The sequence below is a fragment of the Limulus polyphemus genome, unplaced genomic scaffold, assembly GCF_000517525.1.
Source record: "Limulus polyphemus unplaced genomic scaffold, Limulus_polyphemus-2.1.2 Scaffold217, whole genome shotgun sequence".
Lineage (NCBI taxonomy): Eukaryota > Metazoa > Arthropoda > Merostomata > Xiphosura > Limulidae > Limulus > Limulus polyphemus.
The window spans coordinates 271376-289182 of record NW_013665827.1 but is presented as its reverse complement, the minus strand read 5'-3'; the positions used below and the strand labels follow the sequence as shown (position 1 = coordinate 289182).

At 35.4% G+C, this 17807-nt stretch overlaps 1 protein-coding gene across 1 annotated transcript in view; it reads left to right on the top strand.

Moving 5' to 3' along the window:
• The window catches only part of LOC106478494 (vesicular glutamate transporter 1-like), a 168785-nt gene that overhangs the window by 907 nt on the left and 150071 nt on the right, over positions 1-17807 (top strand). The window lies entirely within an intron of this gene.

The following is a 17807-nucleotide window of genomic DNA, read 5'->3' as shown; positions in this document are numbered from 1 at the left end:
ATGGCCTTCAAAAAGTTGACGACTCTACATGTTTCGTTGAGGATGACGTTGCAACGTCGAAACATGTAGAGTCGTCAACTTTTTGAAGTCTATAGATAGGTCTAAATAAAATGTTGTTAATTGTGTACCAGTTTTAACGTTGAATATTATTTATGATTTTAGGTACATGTTATCAAAAGGATTCTACCAAACTTAGCTTACGTATCATCAAGTTTAGCTTACTAAGTGCATGTCGTCACATTAGTTACTAAGTTACTTCATCACAATGTATCACTAAGAAATACTTTAAACCTATGAGCTTATCCATGACTTTTCAGTGTTTTTTTTACCAAACTCAGTTTATTAAGTTCCTTGCATTATTCATTTTACCCTACTCGTATCGCTGGGCTATCAGTTACCAAGCTTACATATGTGTCATCAGACAGCTGCAGAAGTTATAAGTTATGATTTAAATACATAACAGCAAACTCGGTGTACTTGTAATGTACTTATATATATCTTCCAAGTGATCCAGGTGATATTAGACCACTTTAAGGAATAGAAGGGATCTCTCAGTTCTAAACTAGTCTGTGGCTACACAAGAGGATGGATGTAATTCAAAGTATCTTATATAACTTTTGTTTTACAATACTTCTTCATCTTAGGAAGACAGGACATTTTATTTTAGAATCATTTGGTTTCGGAAATTGGCATAGACCGCTTTTTTTTCTCTCTTGAAATGATTATTCGGTATTTAGTTCCCTTGTGCTGTTTATTAAATAATATCGTGCAAAGAGATAAGAAAGTTCAACCAAACTGTTCGATTTTGCACCCAGTTAAAACTTTTGGTTTAAATTTAATATGTTAATTTGAAGATTAAGCTTACACTAAGTATCAAATTTCTATCAGAACCCACTTAGAACTATAGTTTCGTGCTATAACAACTCTGATCAGTCGAACTAGGCCGATTATAGATATTAACACAAATAAGATTTATTTTTCTTTTGATGGGGTTTGGTGTAAATTCAATTGTTTTCCATTTCGGAAGGGAGTTTGAGGTAATTTTCTTTCCTACTTGTTACAGTAAGTAAGATAATACCTCGTTCAATTGTCATTTTCGTGAAAGTAAGAAAACCCATACTTGAATCAGCTATGTCTGCTATCATCAGCCAAGTCAAGTGTATGGCATGAATCATTAGATGTTAAAGTTTCTTTGAAGTTAACGTAAATTTATGCAACCCCTGTAGAACGTTCTTCTCTGTATGGCTTGCTCGAGGCGGGTTGAAACATTTTAAACTTTTGCTGCTACGCTATTACTTATACGAAATTCTCATCCAAAGATCACTACTCACCAGGAGGAGATTAGAATAATTAAATTATATTGAAATATACACATTAAATAAACTGGATTACTAATTTTATCGTTGAAACTAAACCTATTCTGATATTGATAAGAATGCCTATTTTATTAAGAATTCATTCTGTGTGTTGCTATTTGTTTATCATATGCTGGGCTATACCAAACCATAGAGATTTAATTCCTTGTTAAAGAGAAATATGTTTGTAACTACAGAATTACCATAAAGTTTATAACCATCGTTAGAAAGTGAGTTAAACCAGGATAACTTTCACGGCCATCTTGGGCGTTGCTAGAACTAGTGTTGGGGAGTGTAATAACGTGTGTACTTACAGATCTGGTTGGTACACAGTGAAACTTCATAGGAAATATGACCAAAATATAGTAGTCACGTACTTCAGTTGGGCTGATGAAATATCAACATGTTTATCAAAAAGACGTCAGTTCTCCATTCTTCAGCAGGTAGCCCAATGTGACATTACTCTAAAATAACCAACAAATCTCCATATATATCAAGTCCAATATAACTTATATATATACTTTCCTTATATTAAGAACAATTCTAGCCTATGTATTATATAATGTGAAGAAGATATGATTGTTTGAAATACGAATGTTACCAGAAGACATCCTTTTGCTACATACATTATATGCTATCAGAGAGATTCTATACTCGGTACAGTTATGTATAGAAGGTACCAGTGAAAATGTTCTAAACATTACTGAAACCATTATGTATATATAGAAACTAACTATACGATTTTATTCAGTTGATAGTGGTAAAAAATATGCGGAGGAAATAAATTATACTAGTATGATTTTGCTGACAAGGTACAACTAGAGCCAGTACGTATAGAAATGAAATGTACTACTATGATTTTGTTTACTAGGTACAGCTGGTCATTATGTATAGAAATGAAATATACTAATATGATTTTGCTGACAAGGTACAGCTAGTCGTTATGGTATGATTTTGCTCACTAGGTACAACTAGAGTTAGTACGTAGAGAAATGAAATATACTGGTATGATTTTACTCACTAGATATAGCTACAGTCAGTACGTATAGAAATGAAATATACTGGTATGATTTTACTCACTAGATATAGCTACAGTCAGTACGTATAGAAATTAAATGTATATGTGTGATTTTGTATATTAGGCACAGCTAGAGTCAGTGTGTATAGAAATGAAATATACTAGTACGAGTTTGCTCATAAGGTACAGCTAGTCAGTACATATAGAAATAAAATGTACTTGCTCACAAGTTACTGCTGGAATCATCACATTTATAGATAGAGGGTACCTGTTATATTTTGTTTATAGAATACTTACAGAAGCATTACGCTTATAGAGAGATTTTGTTACTGAGATTGCTAGAATTATGTGTATGATTTTTTTACTAAGATTGCCAGAACCACTAAATTTAGAGACAGGAATTATATGTGTGATTTTGTTTAAGATTATTATAATCACTACATGCAGAGACAGGAATTATATGTGTAATTTGTTTAAGACTGTTATAATCAATACATGCAGAGATAGGAATTATATGTGTAATTTTGTTTAAGACTGTTATAATCACTACATGCAGAGATAGGAATTATATGTGTGATTTTGTTTAAGATTGTTATAATCACTACATGCAGAGATAGGAATTATATATGTGTGATTTTGTTTAAGACTGTTATAATCACTACATGCAGAGACAGGAATTATATGTGTGATTTTGTTTAAGATTGTTATAATCACTACATGCAAAGACAGGAATTATATGTGTGATTTTGTTTAAAACTGTTATAATCAATACACGCAGAGACAGGAATTATATGTGTGATTTTGTTTAAGATTGTTATAATCACTACATGCAGAGATAGGAATTATATGTGTGATTTTGTTTAAGACTGTTATAATCAATACATGCAGAGACAGGAATTATATGTGTGATTTTGTTTAAGATTGTTATAATCACTACATGCAGAGACAGGAATTATATGTGTGATTTTGTTTAAGATTGTTATAATCACTACATGCAGAGACAGGAATTATATGTGTGATTTTGTTTAAGATTGTTATAATCACTACATGCAGAGATAGGAATTATATGTGTGATTTTGTTTAAGATTGCTATAATCAGTACATGCAGAGACAGGAATTATATGTGTGATTTTGTTTAAGATTGTTATAATCACTAGATGCAGAGACAGGAATTATATGTGTGATTTTGTTTACTAAGATTCCTAGAATCGCTACACTTAGTGATGGGAACTATCTGTATTAGTTGTTCACTAATTATTGCTAGAATGATTAAATGTAGAGGTAATAAATAGTTGTAGTAGAATCAATAAGTTTAGAAATACTAGGCACCAGTATGTTTTTGTTCACTAGGTACTGCTGGAACCATTACATTTATAGTTATGGTTCACCTGTGAGATTTTGTTTTTAAACACTTCTAGAATCCTTACATACGAAGACAGGATTTAATTGCGTTATTTTGTTCACTAATTATTGCTAGAATCAGTAGTTTATGGATAAAAAATGCATAGAACATTTGTCCAGATGTCTCTGTGCTGTTTTCCCTTTTATTTGGCTAGTTGGAAATAAAAAGATAATTATTAAATTTTCCAATACATATTTATTTATAATTCTTCTTCATTATGCATTCTATAAATATTGAAGTCAGTAGCTTTATTAAACTGTTATAGATGTAACAACACACAAATTCTATGAGATAAGCGTATTCAAATTATCTGATGGCTAAATATCAAAGAACAGTGGTTGAGTTAAAATGGATCCTTTTGTAGTATTAATATTTGTCGGAATATAAAAGCTATAAATAAAATAAAAGTTAAAAAATTATTGTAAACAAAAGAATCCCAGAAAATCACCTGTAAGTGGACAACACACTAGACGTCAGTTTACACATTTTGATTTATCATAAATATATGTATTTAAACTTGAAATGTCTAAAAAACAGGGCTGTTATATATGGAACAATAAACTATAGACCTACGATATTTGTGCACTTGTATGCTTTTTTAATCTTACATATAACAAATATGCATTTGGATTATAAAGAATAGTCTTATAACAACATGTATCTGATTTATTTGACATGCATGCCGCGTCTTTCACGTGCGCATGTATTTGTAAATGTGAAGAGGTCAGAGTGTGGGTGGGTTTCACCTAGACAAGTAGTCTCTGGATTTTTGAATAATCCTCTAGACCGAGTGCGGTGCTTGTGTTTGTGTTCAATTGTATTTATAAATTATTCTGGCATAAAGAAAATGGGTCATCGACGTCACTTACGACCAAGTGAGGCCACTGCTTTTGGAATATTTGAGAGTAGATATATTCCAAAACCTGTTGTTAACTGTTGACATTACGGTGTCAGTAAGTGTGATACCTATGTTCAACACACAAACAAACACACACTCAAACATACAAACTAGAAAAGGCCCACTTCATCGGGAGTATGTTAGACAAATTGTTTTTCGATGCTGTGAAACTCGACATAGGTAATTCAAAAAGGCCGTAGGAGATAAAATCCCACACAACCATTGGTAAAAATCAGTCGTTGTCTTTGTAACCTATACGATTCCCCTAAGTATAATTATGAATTAGTTACCAATTGTTTATTTTATTACTATATACTAATTAGTTTATATTCTAAGTTCTGGCTGCTAGTCTTCTTCTGTCTTCAGGACAGTTCTCATGTGGTGGCAGCGGTCGGGACTCGATCCCTGGTATTTTTGTTAAGAAAGGTTGATGTTCTTGTGTGGGGTCTCCCTCATTAGGAATAGAAAAACGTAACTAACTAGTAGTTAAGACTTACATAGCTGCTAATCAGGACAACGTTTAATATCCAATCGCCACAAGCTTACAGTAAGTAAGTAAGTAAAAAACGGTTTTAATCTACAAAACTGAGATCTTCTTTTTTTTTGGTCCACTTCCAGTCATCAACAAACTCAAGAAGGATATTATCAGTGTGTCTCCGATGACGAGAACATCACTGGTCTCTGGTTGTTTTTAGAGACGAGTCGAGGTTCTGTTCTTCTTTCCATGATGGCTGTTGTCGTATATGGGAGGAACCTGGTACCACGACTACATGGTATTTGAACATGACAATTTCTAGGGTGGCTCTGTGATGGGTGTACCGATCTGCATGAAATAATATCACTCTGAATACTATATCTTATAGGACGAGATCCTAGTATTCATTGCCAGGCCTTCCCTGATGACCTTGGGATTTAATTTTAATGCATGACAATGCGCGTCCCGATTGTGCTTAAATAATCACTGCTTGCCTTGAACAAAAGTTCTTGTAAAAAGTAACTGTCTCAGTTCACAGGACTCATCCGGTCCAATCTCAGCAATGGATGTCGAGTACAACTCACCCACCAAACATATTAGGTTAGATGGAAAAAGTCTTGGTGAGGAAATGGGGATATATCCCCCTAGAAACCAATATATATAATTCCTACAGGGTGTACAGTGACATTGTAGAGCTGTGATGGCCATTCGAGTGAGTCTACATGTTATTAACCCAATAATAATTGAGCATTGGTGTTGTCACAATCATTTGTAAGCTAGGAAAGGCTGAATCTCACAAAGCCCTTTGAAAAAACTTTCCGTTTTCACAACTTAGCGTGCTATGAATTTACCTCAAGAAGACAGCGAGTTTTATTTTCGTTTACAGTTATAATTTAGCTATTTACAAATATCTGCCAGTAATTTGTTGATCCTCAGTATTCATTGCCTGGTATAAGTGATTTTAGGCAGCATTATTTCGTTAGAAATATAGAAAGTGGCTAACACATGTCACCATGTGACCAATATCTAAAGAAAATATCAATACCCGAACATTGTCACCTCCGCCACCGAAGGTGGACGGAGGCCTTTTTTCCACCCCTCTGTGGGTGTGTTTGTTAGCAAGATTTCTTGAATGGGTTTGGAAGAAAGTTCGTATACATGTGGACTATGACCCAAGTTAAAAGTGATTATATTTTGGAGGGTCAGGGTCACAGAAAGGTTACAAAAATTCAAAAAGTCCCTATCTGTTAAAATGAGGACCGATTTTTCACATTATATTTGCTCTATAAGTCAGTGAAAAATGATCAGATTTTGACTTTTTCTCTGTATAATGAATAGCTTTTAAACTATTACAGATAAGTTGCTCTAACATTTTGGAGCCTTGATATATATGATGCATAGTTTTTAAACTGTTTCAAAGAAATTGATATATCTGCATTATTTTGTATATTAGGTTCTGCAATACATCTCTCGTAATTCAAAAATCGTCTTAATTTTGTTACGAATTAATACTATGTCTTCATTATGTATTATAATATATTTAGTTGGAGGTTGTAACTGCACCATGTTCACTCACATTATAGTAACAGCCTCATAAGTATTATGTTATTGCTCACAAATTCAACCTTTACAAAAGCTTATAAACAAGTTTTAATATCTATTCTAGAATGACGTCCAACGTTGATGTCTTGAATGTTGTTTAAAAAGACTGGAAGCATCTTTTATATGTATCCAACAGCTGAAGAAAAATGTTGCACTTGGTATTTCTATGTAGCATAATTAACTTAATGCAGCGGTGTAAAGTCATGGAGAAAGTAGAGAGAAAAACATATGCAGTTAACTCAATTTTGCACCACACCAGGACCGTCGTCACCACACCAGAACTGTCGTCATCATATATACAGCTCGCAGATTGACCATCCAGTAGTGCACAAGTTATTTTTAGGATACAATGGTGAGATTAAAGCAAACTAGATAAAAAGTTTATGAAAAATACATTGCACGTGAGAGGGGGATGTTTATTTAATAATGGACGAAACTATAGAGTATTGAACGAGCGTGACTACGGACCACGAGGTGATAAAGATGTTCGAACTTGGTACAGGAAATGTTAAGAAATGTTTTTTTTTAACTTGTCTTTATGGTTACCGTAGATGTCTTATATATGAGCCATGGAGCCGCGAAAGATATGTTTAGCATTTATATATGTGTATATATTTATGGTAAGTTCCTGACGGCCCGGCATGGCCAGGTGGTTAGGGCGCTCGACTCGCAATCTGAGGGTCGCGGGTTCGAATCCCCGTCCCACCAAACATGCTCTCCCTTTCAGCCGTAGGAGCGTTATAATGTGACGGTCAATCCCACTATTCGTTGGTAAAAGAGTAGCCCAAGAGTTGGCGGTGGGTGGTGATGACTAGCTGCCTTCACTCTAGTCTTACACTGCTAAATTAGGGACAGCTAGCGCAGATAGCCCTCGTGTAGCTTTGCGCGAAATTAAAAAGAAACAAAACAAACAATAAGTTCCTGACATTTTTCGGTGCAATGCTATTACGAGTTGACTTAGACTGGAGGACAACGACCCAACGAACAACATTTTGAAGAAGAGACCCTTCGGTGTTCTCCTTGGAAGCCAAAAAAGTCGCTTAGCAAAAGTGTTTAGGACAACATTGGGCTATCAAACCGCAACGTCTCCGACTACAAAAGCTATTGTGATGAAGCTGGACATAGCTTCTGGCACCTTTAACAAGATAATTTTGAATTTATGGTAACGTTATTGAGGCTACCTGCCGCCATCCCTAACATTGGACTAATGAACAAAGGACAGCCAGCTACTCAGCAACACTCTACTACCCACCACCCATTCTAATGAATTGACTGTCACAATCCAAAAGTTTATAAGCTTACAGCCATGTCTTGAAATCAATGGTTGTTTTTTATTAGAAGTATGGTCCAATAAACTGTAATTCTGATGCAGCTCCAATGGACTTTCTGTACCTTTGTTCTTCTCAAACGTTGTAAAGGCTTGTTGGTCTGTTTTAAGCAGTAAGCTACACAATGAACTATCTGCCTTCTAGGCACCATAGTGACTAAACCCTGAGTTTTAGTATTATAAGTCCTTAAACGTATCGCTAAGTCACCGGGGGATGGGAGGGGGAGGCGTCGTCATGGAAGACAACGTCCACATACAATAAAGGTTCTGTGGTAAGTTCATCAAGGTGTATGGTCAAAAACTGACCTCACCATCCTTCGTAAAAGGATTGTTACAATGGAAATTGTAGCGTTAAGCAAGAGTCATGCTTAATGATTACCTTTGCAACCATTTCAGTCAAAACTCCAAGTATATGAAGAAAATGGGGTTTATTTAAAAGCTTTATTTTGCTTAAAATTTATTATTTAAATTAAACAAGTCCTGAAGCCGAAATATTTTCGAAACGTCGTTCACTACACTTGTGTTTTTTCTACAACAAACAGTTGCCACCCATTCCATTGCACTCATATATGGATCTGTTTTTGTGTTACGCGAGTGAGTCTTTGGTCTTATCCAGTATTACATTACATCACATTATTTTTGTTGAAATAGAAACATCGGTATATCTAATATATAAATACCTTTGCATTGGAAGTAAAACCAGCACACGATAAAGTGCTGTTTGATAGTGAAGTGGAAACGTATAGTTCATTTTTAGAAAGGTTTTAATCTTAGAAATCTTGATATGTACAGAGTATCTGTAATCTAAAGGAGATTGAAGCTGTGCGCTAAAAGATCATAATATAAGAATTTCCTGCATTAAAAGATTAAAATAAATTCTAAATACATTTCATGCTTAGCTGGCACTTAGGAATTGGTGCTGAATTCTTTATTGACACAAGCGGACGAGAATGATGACACATTTCCTGTGAACAGGATGCCAGTCCATTACAGGTTATCCATTAGCGATCTAATGGTACCAATTCTACAACTGAGTAGACCGAAGCATTTTGGGTAAAGTTTCTCACCCAAGGACAGAATGACAAGGCGCTTGTAAGCCTTAAAACCACAACCTTTCGAATATAAGTCCAAATTACTAGCCATAAATTAATAAAGGGAATATTTTCTAGCATGAAACAACTCAACATCTTGCACGCGAGTTTTTCTATTGTATGCTGTTACTAGTACTTTTAACGAAGACGAAATATTCTAAGTCCATCATAAGTACTCTAGTTGAAAGCTTTTAGAAAGATGGAGAAAGTCTTTAGAAAAACGGAAACGGCACAGGTAAAAAACAAACAAACTTGTATCTTCTAAATGAATACATTTTTATATATATTCATCTTCTACGTAACGTTATTACCTTTAAAATGAGCTATGCATCAACTGTCCAACAATGAATACCATAGTAAAAACATGGAAGTTTTTATTATTTTGGTGATGTTGATCCTTACATATTGAAATGTTCCTAGCGATGAATCCAACATACACATGATGCATTATATAATTCTAATTCTCAAATGCTTTATTTCTTTGTTTACAATTACACACAGTTATATATATAGATAAGCACATTTTTCTTACAGCAGCTAGATGGGTGGCTTCCTTACCCTTATATTCGACCCTACAGTTAAACATAACCAAGTGATAAGCTCTCACGGGTTCTAAGCTGTCGATTGAACGACAGCAGTGTTGTGTCGGGGGACGAGAAAACCAGATTGGGTGACTCGCGGTTTCGATGGATAGGGTGGGCGAAAGAGGGGGCTACTTTTTCTTCCAGCTAAATGTGGTAATTATAAGTCTGAGTTAGTTTGGTTTCCCGGCATCTAATTATTAAGACACATTAATTGTATTTCTACGGTGATTACAGTAATTTCATAAAAAAATATTTGATTGGCAAGATCCTAGCGGAGTTGAACACTACGCGAAATTCCCGCAACGTTTCGCAATATATTTTGTTTAATATTTTTGGACAATAAAGACAAACACACAACTTAAAAAAGGTCCAGATATCACTGTAGCAACCCCCACTTTTATAGTGTTATATATGGATAAATTCAAACCATTTCTTTCTTTTGCTATTTTTATAATATCGTTTTAGCTGTCATAATAACACATTTGAGACTATATATCCCAAATAAACCACTTCGTTATGTGTATAAGTTCTTGTTTACCAATTTGTTGTTATATTAGCATAATATGCTTCAATATACAAGTATACCACGCTTTGCACAACGTAGTGTCAGAAAACTTAAGGCTTATGTGGTGTTTCAGATGGAAGTAGACTAGTTTCATTAAGTGTAAATACTCATTTGCTAGCTTGAAGTTAATATTAACACGTGTGCTATTAGGTATTGTGTCACGTTTTCAGTAACTCAGAGTAGGGATGCTTAAACTAGCGAAATGCTCTTCTAGTGTTCGAAATATATATTTCCGACATTTATTTTCACAAGGCATATGGATATTTATCCCCCAATAAATAAACCTTTTAACGAGCTTTATTCATTTATCTTTTATTGCACTGCAGTAATGTGGAAATTTTCGTTCCCAGTGGAACATTATGTGGCGCGAATAAAACAATGTAGTCATCAATATGAACGTAAACATATGTTTTACGTTTCAACTTCGTCCTCAAACAAAGGTACCGGAGATAACTTTTTTTAATGATGTAAAGCAGTGGTTCTCAACATGGTCCATATGGCGCTCCAAAGGGCCACGCCATGTTTCTAAGGGGGCCACACGTGAATGACGGAAAATTAGGGGGGCCACAGTAATTTCTGAGTGGACCATCGAAACTTCAATGCCCGAATAAAATATTTCAAATTTAAAACTGAATCAAAGGTTCCCTTCTCCCCGTATCCCCCACAGCCCAGAAGTCAAGTTACCAGATGTGACTAGTACTCGAGTAACAATCGAAATGTTTGTCTGGTATCTGGGAATGTTTTCGACTGATTCTCAAGGGGAGCAGAGTGATATAACAGCCCAAGCTAGATTCAAACGTGACAACCATCCCCCACAGCCCAGAAGTCAAGTTACCAGATGTGACTAGTACTCGAGTAACAATCGAAATGTTTGTCTGTTATCTGGGAATGTTTTCGACTGATTCTCAAGGGGAGCAGAGTGATATAACAACCCAAGCTAGATTCAAACGTGACAACCATCCCCCACAGCTCAGAAGTCAAGTTACCAGATGTGACTGGTACTCGAGTAACAATCGAAATGTTTGTCTGTTATCTGGGAATGTTTTCGACTGATTCTCAAGAGGAGCAGAGTGATATAACAGCCCAAGCTAGATTCAAACGTGACAAACATTATTTCTGGATAAGTAGTGAAATAGCTAATAAGTTCCCACAGCTCTGGGAGAAGGCAAAGTTGTATTTTATCGCTTTCCCCACATCTTATGTGTGTGGTTGAATCTGGTTTTAGTCGAGTGACTTATTTGCTATCAAAAGTACGTAACCTCCTTGATGTCGTGAAGAGAGGTGATCTTTGTTTATCACTGACCACACTGCAACCGGAGATTCAAAACTTTCAAGTGTTCATCAGGCCCAAGGATCACACTGAATAAAATGTCAATGATTAACAGAATATTTTTTACTTGTATAAGTAAACAGTATGTTCATAAACAAAATATTGAAAAATAATACAATATTATATTATAAATATATTATAAATCAACAGTTTTTACTTTTATACTGTGAGCTAAAAACGGCTGCTACCATGATTTTGCCTTGTTTATGAGCTCGTTGCTGTCCTAAGTTAGGATATTCTTTTTAATAAGTTCTTAAAATATTAAAGAGAGAGAGAGAGAAAGGAGTTCCGGCGAGGATGTTTGCCTCGGGATCCTTACTGGCTCTCGACGCTCCTGGGAGTGTAGGTTCACACCCTTTGTATTGGTGTTAAAAGCGAAATCCAGTCTTTTGTTATTGAATACTTAAAGTTCTATGAGTTATACTTCGTTAAATACTTTTCAATTTCTTCTCAAATACTGATCCATTTAATAACTTCCAAGATTTGTTTTTGTTTGTTTTAAATTTTCGCGCATAGCTACACGAGGGATTATCTGTGCTAGTCGTCCCTAACTTAGTCTACCGCCAACTCTTGGCTTTCGTAACCCTAACTCTGCTACATTTAGCTAAACCAGTTTCACCTACCGAAATTAAAATACAAATCCAACGCCTAAAAACACTGCACCAAGCAGCGAGCAGGTTAATAAACTTATTCTTAGAAATGCGTTCCAATCACTACTACTCCACTTATAGTGCCAATGTAACCTATCCGGCTTCTTCCCCCAATACTAGGTATCTTTACAATAATACCCGAAAAGGCTTCAAGTCCTGTAACCCGAGCGACTTTAGACCTATAAAATTGCTCAACTGTTTGGATAAACGATTCGATAAAATAATTACAACACGGCTGCTTTGGCACCTAGAGAACAACAATCTAATCAATGAAGTCAAAAACGCGAACAGAAAACATAGACAGACTGGAGCCCACTTAGTCAGACTAACAGAATCAGCATTTCATGGGTTCAACCGCAACCATACTACTGTTGCCACCTATTTTGATGTCATAAAAACTTTTGACACCGTCTGGAATAATAGCCTTAACTTCATACTTACACGCAACAGCATTCTGCCTATTATTATATGACTGGTCGCTAATTTTTTTGCACAACAGCTCCTCCAGGGTCCGCGTCAAACATTCACTATCTCTAGCATTTACATTTAATGCAGGAGTCCCACAACGCAGGCCATTATCTTTCACAAGCGACTCAACAAAAAGTACCCCAGAATTAAAAATACAAATGTCAAGTTGGACCAAACTCCCATTACTATCACTGATGACATCAAGTTCCTGTGTATCACATTTAATAATAACTTCTCCTGAAAGCCGCATTTCAACGATATCTTACCTAAAATTCGCATAATAACCAAATACTTCCGAAAGATGGGTAATAGGGCGCAAGGCTGCAGTTCTCATACAATCTTACTAATCTACAAAGTATTTATCCGCCCAGTATTGGAATACAGAGCAATGGTAACATGCAACATGGATAATAACCCGTTTCATCGAATATAAATACATCAAAATGGCACCCTACGAATAGTTCTCCGTCTTTCCCAATATACACCCGCACAATATTTCAACTGAATTAAGAAACTGCTATAATCCAAACAAGAATAACTAAGCTCGCCACTAAATTATACAATAAAATCCGCAACCGAAACTCCCTCAATTCAGAGTTTTCTTCCTTATCAGCCACACCGTCCACATGGACACACATTTCCCCATATAGCCTTAACAACAGTAACTCATAAGCAATTACCTAATCACATCTGACATTTATACAGCAGCTATTTTCTAGGTTCCTCCATCTCAACATCTCTGGCACTAGCGGGGTATCTAATTCGAGCCCGTCTACTGAAAGTGGGTTTTCTCGGGGCCCTCCCGTTTCCCCACATAACAATTCTAGGGCCTGCTCGCCCTGACCAGCTGCCGTTTATTGTAATAAACATACTCATGGCTTCATCCTTACTTTTGCATATTTTTACCTCTTCCTTCAGCTACGCCCCCCAGTGGTACAGCGGTATGTCTGCGGACTTACAACGCTAGAAACTGGGTTTCGAAACCCGTAGTAGGCGGAGCACTTTGTGCTTAAGTACAAACAATACCTATACGTTTTTTTTTCTTTACGCGATTGCCCTCATCACACACACCGCGAGTGCGATGAAGGAAGATCGTTTAATTCTCGAGCACCCCGGGTTTTTTCCACCCCAAAATAACCGGATAAGGATGAGATATCCGCGTAGATATGATAAACTAATTATTATAATAAAGTATGATTTTACTAGATCAGGCGGACGTTGTATGCCGTCATGTCCAGTAGGGTAACAAGACAAACCCAAGTTCTGCACTGTCATAAACTTTGTTTCAGAAAGTCAGGAAATACTTAGTCCAACTGAACTTTATTAAAACTGACACAGGCTAGAAGACAGGCTGGAATGTACGAAAAATAGACAGGGGTAAAACATGTTATGGTATCCTTCGAATCAAGCACTAAATTTAATTGAAAGGAGACGCCATTTTAACCTACAAATTTCTTCGTTTTCATGGGTAACAGACTATGGGATCACCTAAGTCTGATTATCAGTTGGTAACTAATATATATGCATTATAACTAGATACTAATTATTAACTAGTTTTTATCCCCGTTTCGGTTGCTAATCTGTTGTTGTCCTTAGCGAAATCCTGAAAAGGACTATTTTATCTGAGATAAGAGCAGGTGGATAATGCAGAAAACGCAGCATCGAATCCAGGCCCCTACCAACACAGAAAAAATAGTTCTTCCCAGGACGTCTCTGAAGATGGCAGCACATTAGCAACCGAAGTATAGAATACCAAATAGTTAAAAGCTAGTATCTAGATATTAAAAAAGTTACTTAATAATTAGGCTTAGGCGATAGTACAGGCAAATAACCATGGCAACGATTGATATCCAACCACAACAACCATACTGTAAGCTTGTCCTGAGTTCGTAATGTTACAAAGTAATAAAACTGTCTGTGGCAGTACTCTTACAGACTTTCCAGTTTGCATATAATTTTGATGACCACGTTATCACAGTTTATCAGATTACACGTAACTGCGATAGAAATCCTATGAATCACACGATTCACTGTAGTAAAAATACTGCCTCTATTACTATTGTTTAATATTATTAGGATAACCATGTTTATTAGTTTACACAGAAACAGCACTTCAACTTCAGATGGTGTTTTGGACTTCGTGTACTTTGGTAATATTTCAAGCTATTAACTTCGAATTGTAGGACAATCTTTGTAAAGAACTGAAACGTCGCGTCCAAATGACGCCAAGTGGACTAAACAAATTGCATCATCCAAAAGGAATCAATGTCCTCCTTTTGAAACTTCGTTGTCAGCATTTTCTTTCAAGTTCGCATCAAGCTTTACTACTAGAACGACCAAGTTTATTAGCATAGAAGCGGTTTTACTAAACTGAGAATCCCAATTTTTTTCACTTCACGTGACTAGCGTAGCAATCTTATCCTATCCTGTATAAACTACTCGGGGCCTACTTTAGGATTTACATATTAATTAGGGAGTTTAATCACAGCTGACATCTTAAGAGGAACACATTAGCAAATACTGAAATTGTAAATAAACAACACTAGCAAACGGTAAAATATTATTCACCTGTAAAGGAAACATACCAGAAAGTACTGAAGTATTGTTCACTTTTAAAGACAACATACCAAGAGGTACTGAAGTATTGTTTACTTCTAAAGACAACATACCAGAAGGTACCGAAGAATTGTTCACTCTTACAGAAAACATACCAGAAAGTACTGAAGTATTGTTCACTCTTAGATAAAACATACCAGAAAGTACTGAAGTATTGTTCACTCTTACAGAAAACATACCAGAAAGTACTGAAGTATTGTTCACTCTTAGATAAAACATACCAGAAAGTACTGAAGTATTGTTCACTCTTACAGAAAACATACCAGAAAGTACTGAAGTATTGTTCACTCTTACAGAAAACATACCAGAAAGTACTGAAGTATTGTTCACTTTTAAAGACAACATACCAAGAGGTACTGAAGTATTGTTTACTTTTAAAGACAACATACCAGAAAACATTATAGTATTGTTTACTTTTACAGACAACATACTAGAAAGTACTGAAGTATTGTTTACTTTTACAGACAACATACTACAAAGTACTGAAGTATCGTTTACTTTTACAGACAACATACTACAAAGTACTGAAGTATCGTTTACTTTTACAGACAACATACTAGAAAGTACTGAAGTATTGTTTACTTTTACAGACAACATACTACAAAGTACTGAAGTATCGTTTACTTTTACAGACAACATACTAGAAAGTACTGAAGTATTGTTTACTTTTACAGACAACATACTAGAAAGTACTGAAGTATTGTTCATTTGTGAATAAAATATACTAGTTAACCTTTAATTGACAAGCTAGTTACTTGAAGTTGATGGTATTTCTAAGTTGAATGATATATTTCTTACGTTATCATCTATTTACGAAAGTGTTTTGAAAATTTATAAATAAACGTCATAGTTGTATCCTTTGTATACTAACAGAGGTGAAAATAAAAAAGGCTGTTGTATAGGCTTGAATACATGAGAAACATGCGGCCTTCTCTGTGTACGAACACCAATCTGCCTGTAAAAACAACGTTAATATACTTCCACATATTCGTATTTGTATGATGCCGACTGATACACGAGAGATTTCCCGGACGTCGTTACAACATCTCCGCGAACACGAGTGTGCGCGCGTGACGTGTCATGGCCGTGGGAGCATAACAGCTGCACACAGCGATCGGTGATTGTGGAGGAGTTCCGGCTAAATTATTCAGCGATTTCCCACGTCCTGAGACAACGAAGCCATACAATTGTAACCTCCCTTACCAATGTTATTGTCCTAAGAATCACGGCAAATGTTTAAAAACAAGCTTGTCGATAATAACACGAGATTCTAAGTTACATAAATATATTACTAAATGCTTCCATAATTCAGTAGAGAAAATAGTGGGTAGATTTTAAACGTTCGTCAAGTCACCGTAGTTCGAATCGACGTCGAAGTAAAAAAGAAAGCAAACAACTATCTTAAAATAGGAGCTTTTAATTCTATTCAATGTTATTGTGTTTTTCTTCTCATAGTTAGTAAAATGTTACAGCTAAGATATCCCTACTTATAAGATATAAGTGAAAAATATCTTACAGAACGTAACGATAGTTCATTGTTCATATCTCAAAGATTAAGTTCGTCATTAGTTGTTTAGGAACAAGTGGAACGTTACTCGTTGTATGTCTTTATTGAACTATAGTCAATTTTTATATGCTACTTATCAAAGCTAAATGAGGCTGACTATAAGTTTCGTGTGTTAAATAACGATAATATCTCACTATAATATCGTAATGCTGTTCTTCCATACTAATACCATCTCATTGTAATATCATAATGCTGTTCTTCCATACTAGTACCATCTCACTATAATATCGTTATGTTGTTCTTCCACACTAGTACCATCTCACTGTAATATCGTAATGCTGTTCTTCCATACTAGTACCATCTCACTATAATATCGTAATGATGTTCTTACATACTAGTACCATCTCACTGTAATATCGTAATGCTGTTCTTCCATACTAGTACCATCTCACTATGGTATCATAATGCTGTTCTTCCATACTAGTACCATCTCACTATAATATCGTAATACGGTTTTTCCATACTAGTACCATCTCACTATAATATCTTAATGCTGTTTTTCCATACTAATACCATCTCACTATAATATCGTAATGTTGTTCTTCCACACTAGTACCATCTCACTGTAATATCATAATGATGTTCTTCCATACTAGTACCATCTCACTGTAATATCGTAATGCTGTTCTTCCATACTAGTACCATCTCACTATAATATCATAATGCTGTTCTTCCATACTAGTACTATCTCACTATAATATCGTAATACGGTTTTTCCATACTAGTACCATCTCACTATAATATCATAATGCTGTTCTTCCATACTAGTACCATCTCACTATAATATCATAATGCTGTTCTTCTATACTACTACCTTCTCACTATAATATCTTAATGCTGTTTTTCCATACTAATACCA